At 38.5% G+C, this 8,327-nt stretch overlaps 1 long non-coding RNA gene across 1 annotated transcript; it reads right to left on the bottom strand.

The window, feature by feature from the left end:
- Positions 1–590: 590 nt before the first annotated feature.
- Positions 591–7,729, bottom strand: LOC141627543 (uncharacterized). Its single transcript, XR_012537050.1, has 2 exons — positions 7,363–7,729; positions 591–799 (listed from the first exon to the last, which is right to left on the bottom strand). It is a non-coding gene; the product is annotated as an uncharacterized LOC141627543 (long non-coding RNA).
- Between the last annotated feature and the right edge of the window lie 598 nt (positions 7,730–8,327).

Genomic DNA, 8,327 nt, shown 5'->3' with positions numbered 1-8,327 from the left:
TCCATTTTGATCAGGTATGTATGGTTACGGGGACGTAACCTTGTTTCTTTTAGGGGGGTAGGAGATGATCGCAAAGAGTTTTAAGAGTTTTTATACCCCTTTTTATGTTGTGTCGGTATGGTTGTTGCCGTTGAGTCGGGTTGAGTTTGGGTTAGTAACATGTTTTGTGTTGAGTTTGTTTTGGTTGTTGAGTCGGGAGTGTGGTAGTGTGAGTCTTTGTTTTGCTGTACGAAGTTCTTTTGAAGGAGGTAAGACTGTAATACTACGTATTTATGAGTCTCTGGGTACTCTATCGAGTAGGCCTTACTCTGTCGAGTAAGGGTGAGTTGCAGTTTAAAATAGTTTCTGACCTGTTGGGTACTCGATCGAGTAACGTGGAGACTCGATCGAGGAAGGGGGCACTCGATCGAGTACCTTAGCTACTCGATCGAGTAGCCGGTTTACGGGGGATGATTTCTCGGGTTTTGTTAATAATGCGATTAAAGTATATATTTGTAACACCCCCATACTCCAAGTGCCTTACCAGGACCACTCAAGGCATGGAAGTGCTACCATCTCGGTTACCCGAGGCAATGATAATCAAATGACAATGAAGAAACATAATTTAAATAACAAAATAGTTTAAAGTGATTACATGATCAAAACCAAAACCAAAACTGAAATACAAGATTCTCAGACGGTCTACTACTAAAACTATCAAGACTATAAAATATCGTCTGACACAGCGGAAGACTTCTAACTGCCACGTGATGACTCATCCCGGCTATCCCATACGCGTCATATCAAACCTGCTCAATAACTGCTCACCACCCCCGAATGGATCACCACAGTTTTTAAAACATTAAACGGGGTCAGTACTAATCACACAATTTATATAAACCAACAACACAGTAAAACAAACAGCTCAATCATCACAGATATTCTCCGAACTCCAAACCCATTCCACAATCCTGACTAGACACTAAAGTGTGTAGTCCTGCCAGAGTGCCCATCGCAATAGGTAACTCCTCGCCGCCAGTGGGGGACCGCAGTCGTTCCCACCTAAGCCCCGCTCATCTCCATCGAGCGATAAACCCAAATCCATTAATGTGCACATACCTTCTATGGCGTGTTCCACAGAAGGCGAATCATGGGCGTGAAGCCACTCCCGCAAGCGACTCCACTCAGCCAGGAACGCACCCCGAAGAACACAGACAGATACAATCAATCACAGCTACAACCAACAATCAAAGCCAACAACCGTCACAATACGAGTATGATAATATTCAACAATCACAAACACCAATCAACACATCATGGGACTAATACTGAGTAGGGAAACCCTACCTGGAAAGCACAACACAATTAGACGATCTAGCAGCTGTCTCAAAACCTTTCCTCTACGAATCCTTCTCCTATACACATAATCATACAATCACTACCACATAAACATAAACATAGAAAACCCCCAATGCCAAAATTAGGGTTTAACGAAACTTAACGAAATACTATAAAATTGGTATGTAGATCTTACCCTTGACGCAAGGAACACTATGATGCAAAGAACGAGATGATCCGACACTCCTAGCTTTGGGGATTTGCCAACAACGCAACGAGAGAGAACTCCGTAACTCCTTTTTCTTTTGAAAGTTTTAGAAAGGATAAAAGTGATTAAAGAAACTGATGGAAACCTTTTATATTAAACTCGCGTTATTAGCAAAACCCGACAAAACAACCCCGTAAAACACACTTACTCGATCGAGTAACTGACGTACTCGATCGAGTGTCGCCTACTCGATCGAGTACCAAGGCTACTCGATCGAGTATCCTACAGGTCAGAAATTATTTTAAACTGCAAACTACCCTTACTCGACAGAGTAAGGCCCACTCGATAGAGTACCCAGAGACTCATAAAACCGTAGTATTACAGTATTCCCTCCTTAAAAAGAACTTTGTCCCCGAAGTTCAACTCATACATAAAAACAAACATACTAACTCGGTTAAGACGCAACAAAGCTACTAAGAACTCAAAACCAAAACCCCAACTTATAAAACATGAAACCATGAACCCTTAACACCAACTCCACCAACTACTCCTACCTCCCCACATCGCTCACTATGTCGTATCAACTACATCATAAACTCTCCCGACACTAACTCCATACACTACCAACTACCATCCTCTAACGCTGCTAGCTCCATAATATATCATCCACTACCAAATCCAATATCAGGACACTCATAGACATCAAACGGAATGTTACATTCTACCACCCTTAAAAGGAACTTCGTCCTCGAAGTTTACTCACCCTCATAACCTCATCATCCAACTATCAACACTAGTGAAATATTCTCACACTCCTAAACATCACACTACTACAAGCACGGCCATGGCCTTTTAACAACATCAACCACAAAATATACAACTTCATTCTTTATGCTACACCAACACTCTACAGCGAATATACTACCATATGCACAACCATCAAAATCTCTTTTATCGCATCCTACTCCTCTTAAGATAAATGTTACGGCCTCGTAACTCACTAATACTATATCCTTAGTTATATCTTCTCATTATTCCCATCACCATCACATGTCATAGATAACCACCAATACTCTAAACACTCGCCATGCATATATCCAAGGCTCTCTTACTTAAACAATTCTCATACTTCAATTCATTCGTCACACCACCTAACCTATACCTCAAAATCTTTAGCTATCAAACAAAACAACAATTTATGTGTAACTGGTATGTACTTTCGAAACTCGAATCATAATCATCCCGCCTACTCCACCACAACCGGTGACGGCATCGCAACACCGCCACCAACAACCACACTGCAGTGCGAAAATACCCGCATCACAATACTAAATACCGTGCCCGGATCACCACCCGAGGCACCACAACCACATCGATAGTCATCACAACTTACACAATCCCATAAGCACTGACTCAACATAACTTCTCGGACAAGAAAGACTTACTCAAATCCACTTTACTAAATCACAAAGCAACATATTATATGAATTAAACAGATAATAACCTCATGAAAATCATCCCCTTACCACATCACGGAATAACATATATCATGAATACATACAAGTATAACCAGTCATGCTAGATCAATCAAATTATTACTTTTTGAATATCATTCAATTAAATTACCGTGTCCAACATATATTACAAAACACTCAGATAACAGCTTTATAACTATCACACCATACCACTTCCCGTGAGGTCAGAACCTCACACAAACATTTATACACATCATAGACCCGTAATCACATCCAATTGGTCAATCCTGGTCACGTAATTTATATAAACCAACAACACAGTAAAACAAACAGCTCAATCATCACAGATATTCTCCGAACTCCAAACCCAACTCCACAATCCTGACTACACACTAAAGTGTGTAGCTCTGCCAGAGTGCCCATCGCAACAGGTCACTCCTCGCCGCTAGTGGGGGACCGCAGCCGTTCCCACCTAAGCCTCGCTCATCTCTATCGAGCGATAAACCCAAATCCATTAATGTGCACATCCCTTCTGTGGCGGGTTCCACAGAAGGCGAATCATGGGCGTGAAGCCACTCCCGCAAGTGACTCCACTCACCAGGGGACGCACCCAAGAACACAGATGATAAAATCAATCACAGCTACAACCAACAATCAAAGCCAACAACCGTCACAATACGAGTATGATAATATTCAACAATCACAAACACCAATCAACACATCATGGGACTAATACTGAGTAGGGAAACCCTACCTGAAAAGCACAACACAATTAGACGATCTAGCAGCTGTCTCAAAACCTTTCCTCTATGAATCCTTCTCCTATACACATAATCATACAATCACTACCACATCAACATAAACATAGAAAACCCCCAATCCCAAAATTAGGGTTTAACGAAACTTAACGAAATACTATTAAATTGGTATGTAGATCTTACCCTTGACGCAAGGAACACTATGATGCAAAGAACGAGATGATCCGACACTCCTAGCTTTGGGGATTTGCCAACAACGCAACGAGAGAGAACTCCGTAACTCCTTTTTCTTTTGAAAGGTTTAGAAAGGATAAAAGTGATTAAAGAAACTGATGGAAACCTTTTATAATAAACTCGCGTTATTAGCAAAACCCGACAAAACAACCCCGTAAAACACACTTACCAGATCTAGTAACTGACGTACTCGATCGAGTGCCGCCTACTCGATCGAGTACCAAGGCTACTCGATCGAGTATCCTACAGGTCAGAAACTATTTTAAACTGCAAACTACCCTTACTCGACAGAGTAAGGCCCACTCGATAGAGTACCCAAAGACTCATAAAACTGTAGTATTACAATATTACTTCCGTCATTGTTCTTTAAACACTTTTTAAAACCTAATTACTGAGAAAAGAGAAATCAAACTACGTTCTTCGCTTCAATCGCATTGTTGGCAAATCCCGGAGTTTGGAAGGTCGGATTTCACCTTTCTTTATACCGTTGTGATCCTTGCGTCGAGGGTAAGATCTACGTACCATTTTTATAGTAATTCCTTAAAGTTGATTAAACCCTATTATTGGGATTTGGGGGTTTTTATTGTATTTTGTGATTGGTAGTGATTATATGTTTGTATGTTAGGAGGAGGATTTGTAGAATAAGCTTTTTGATATCAGCTGTGAGACCGTCTGATTGTGTTGCTTTCCAGGTAGGGTTTCCCTACTCAGTATTAGCCTCATAATGTGTTGTTGATGTGTCGTGGTTGTTGAATATTACCGTAAATGTATTGTGACGGTCGTTGATTGTGATTGTTTGTCTCTGGTTCTCGAGATGCGTTCTCGGCTGAGTGCACTCACTTGCGGGAGTGGCTTCACGCCCTAGTTTCGCCCTTCGTGGAACCTGCCACTGAAGGGGATGTGCACATTAATGGGACAGGTTATCGCCGATGATGAGCGGGGCTTAGGTGGGAACGGCTGCGGTCCCCCATCGGTGGCTAATCCAAAGGGACGATCGGTGACGGAGATTGATGGGAGTGGCGTGATTGTGTGTGTGTGATTGTATGAGCTGCATGTTTACCGTATTGTTGGTTTATACATATATTGTGAGATTAGTACTGACCCCGTTTAATGTTTTAAAAGCTGTGGTGATCCATTCGGGGATGGTGAGCAAATATTGAGCAGGTATGAGCTGAGTTACTGGGATAGCTGGGATGTACCACCGTCTGATGATAGAAGTCTTCCGCTGTAGCTTTATTAGTTTTATAAACTTTTCAGTTAGCTCAGTATACAGTTGGTTTTGAGTACTTTTATCGTATTTTGGTATTTGGTTTCGGATTGTAACCTTCACTAAAGTTATACTATTTAAATGTTGTTTCGTTATTGTCTATTTAATTATCATTGCCTCGGGTAACCGAGATGGTAGCATTCTTATACCTGAGTGGTCCTGGTAAGGCACTTGGAGTATGGGGGTGTTACAATTTCACCTTTGCAAGATTTAGTTTGAATACAGTACAAGGGTGATACGCATAACTGGTTCTGAGATACCACTTTCAGTTCATGTGTTTTACACTTTTCATGAAATCGTTTTTAATCGGGATTCTACTTTGGATCGATGGGGAGGGTAGGATCGAATGAGTAAAATCGGTTCGTAGAATCGCAAGATTCTACAAACTCACTAATCTAATTTTTTATTTGGCAAAAACATATAATTGAAAATTAAAACACTTATTTATTAATATTTTTTTTATAAAATATTGGTAAATAATGATTTTAGTGTCATTTAATGAACATGTTTCTACAACTTACACGAAATTTGAGTTTACGGTGTCATTATATAAAAATATATATTAATTTTTTTAATTATGGAATCGGATCGTAGGATCGTAAAATCGTAGGATCGTATTATGATCCCATCTCTAGAAATTTTCAAATTAACAGGATCGTAAGATTCTACAACTGTGATGGAATCGTAGGATCCAGGATCGGTCAAGAATTTTTGGATCGTAAAATCGTAGAATCGTTGGATCGAATTGCGATTCTGACAACAATGGTGCAATGACATATAGACTTTATATTGGTAAGAAAACAATTCCTAATTTTTTTGATAATGTGTTGCATATAGTAACTTAAACAAGAGTCAAGGGCATTCATTATCTCAGGTCAGCATCTATCTTCCAAGACCAGTGTTTAGTCATGGCCAGTTTTATGTGGCACTTTCCAGGGTCATACGAAAAGAAGGCTTGAAAATTCTAATTTGTGATTCAGATATGCGTACTTCTACTCCGACTACTAATGTAGTATATCATGAAAATTTTCAATTTTTAGAATAATTTCCATATGTTAAAGTAGATTATTAAATTACATTTCTTTATTCGGGATGTAAGATTTTTTATGTATGCAAATGTTATTTACAATAGTATATTACGTTATTTTCTCTTAACCCATTGCATTTGAACACGTATTTGAAACAAGTGTAAACATTAATTACGTAGATCGCTGATTTAGACCAATTAGATAATTACAATAGAAATGCAAAAATAAATAAAAATAAATAAATAAACCATCCAAGAACATTAATACTTGCCCAAATACATGCCCGTGCAATTTTGCACGGGTTTAAAACTAGTAAAATATTGAAATCAACGAAAGTGTGAAATATAGGTTGTCTCCGAGAATCAATACTCTATACTTTGCAACCAATCGAAATGTCAATCAATTAATAGTGATCAACCAGTACCACGACCAAAGAACGACGAAGAGGGACGATCGATACAGTGAACCCTACTTTGGAAGCAGGAAATTTTTTTTTAGGGTGGTGGCACTTCTGGAAACACCAAAACAGGGAGTTAAGGAGGTTAGTCTGGTAAAAAAAAAACTGAGAGGTTGGAGAGGACTAAAATCATAGAAAAATATCGTTATCTAAGAATGGGTTATACAATACCCGTATAATAGAAGAATACGAACGGTTTTAGATTTATGGAAAGTACCACTTCACTATCAAAATGTCCCATACTCCCACAGAATACTCACTGCTCTAGTGCTTTTCATTGTCATTAATGTGGGTTCAATCCGCCTACAATTTGTCAATTTGTGGATAAAAATTCAATCAAAACTACCCTATGTTTTTCCGACAAATAATTTCGGAATCAATTAATAAGAATCTTTGAAATTCACTCAGAGCATAAGTATACAAAATCCTATGATACGAAACGTAAACAATTGAAATCAACCCAATAATGTCGCCATTATCCGAGGGTTTTAAAATCACCACGGAAAAACTGTACATTAACTAAAACGAACAGAAAGAAATAGGGGCTTATCTGGTTTAATCCGCAAATCAAATCACATGTACAAAAACTGCAAATCAACTAAAAAAAAAGAAAATTACCGAATTTGTAATCGACAGTAAAGGAAACGCCAATTATGGTACTTGATAAATAACCAACTGAGTTATCTGGTTTCACCATGCCGCTATCTTCGTGTTCATTTATTTCGTTTGAGATGTCGTCGCGGTGGTTGTATGCAGTGGCAGCTCATCTTTGCAAGTGGGGGAAAATGGATACCCCACTTGTTCACCCACTTGCATTTTTTGAGAGAGCCACTATCCATCTTCAACTTATGACGGATAATGGCCGTCTTCAATGAGACGGACTGAAAAGGAAAAAAAGGTGAGATGTTGAGGATAGAAGAAGTTGTGATAACTGATAATGATAAAATAAAATGTTGGAGAATGAGATGGTGGGGAGTAACGTGCAACTGACTTCCATTTTTTTTTTATGTTAAAGTATAACTGCGCGTATAATATATGGTAAATTAACGACAGGTAGACACGTATGCATTTTTGGGAATAGTGACTTCTGCTTTAATAGCATTTAATAGGAAATGGATCCTTTCTATTTCCTTTCTCTCCATTTCCTCCATCAATCTCTTTAAATAATAATTTTCCCTTTCATCCTCATTTTCCTTTATTTTTATGTGTAAATTTAAAACCGTTAGATATTGTCAAAATACGATCCGAACCATTGAAAAGAACTTGCCTCTCCATTTCTTTTAGGAAATTGAGAGAACATGGGCTCCATTTAATAGTATAGTATTAATGATGATAATGATTAATGATGATAAACCGAACAATTTGACACATTCCTTTTGAATAGAATTGATGTGTTTTTAACCGTAGCAGCAGGTTATTTTAACGTGTGGGTCCACTGTTATCCCCTTTTAATATACTTCGTCTTCTTTCTTTTCCCATCATATTTCTGTTTTTATTTTTTTTCAAACCTTCTCTTTCTTCTCCATTTTAACAGTAATTTCTTTCTCTTCTCCATTTTAATAGTAATTTTTTTCTCTTCTCCA

This window comes from Silene latifolia, chromosome Y (genome assembly GCF_048544455.1).
Source record: "Silene latifolia isolate original U9 population chromosome Y, ASM4854445v1, whole genome shotgun sequence".
Taxonomy (NCBI): domain Eukaryota; kingdom Viridiplantae; phylum Streptophyta; class Magnoliopsida; order Caryophyllales; family Caryophyllaceae; genus Silene; species Silene latifolia.
Note: the sequence above shows the minus strand (reverse complement) of the source record. Positions and strands in the feature narration are given on the sequence as shown.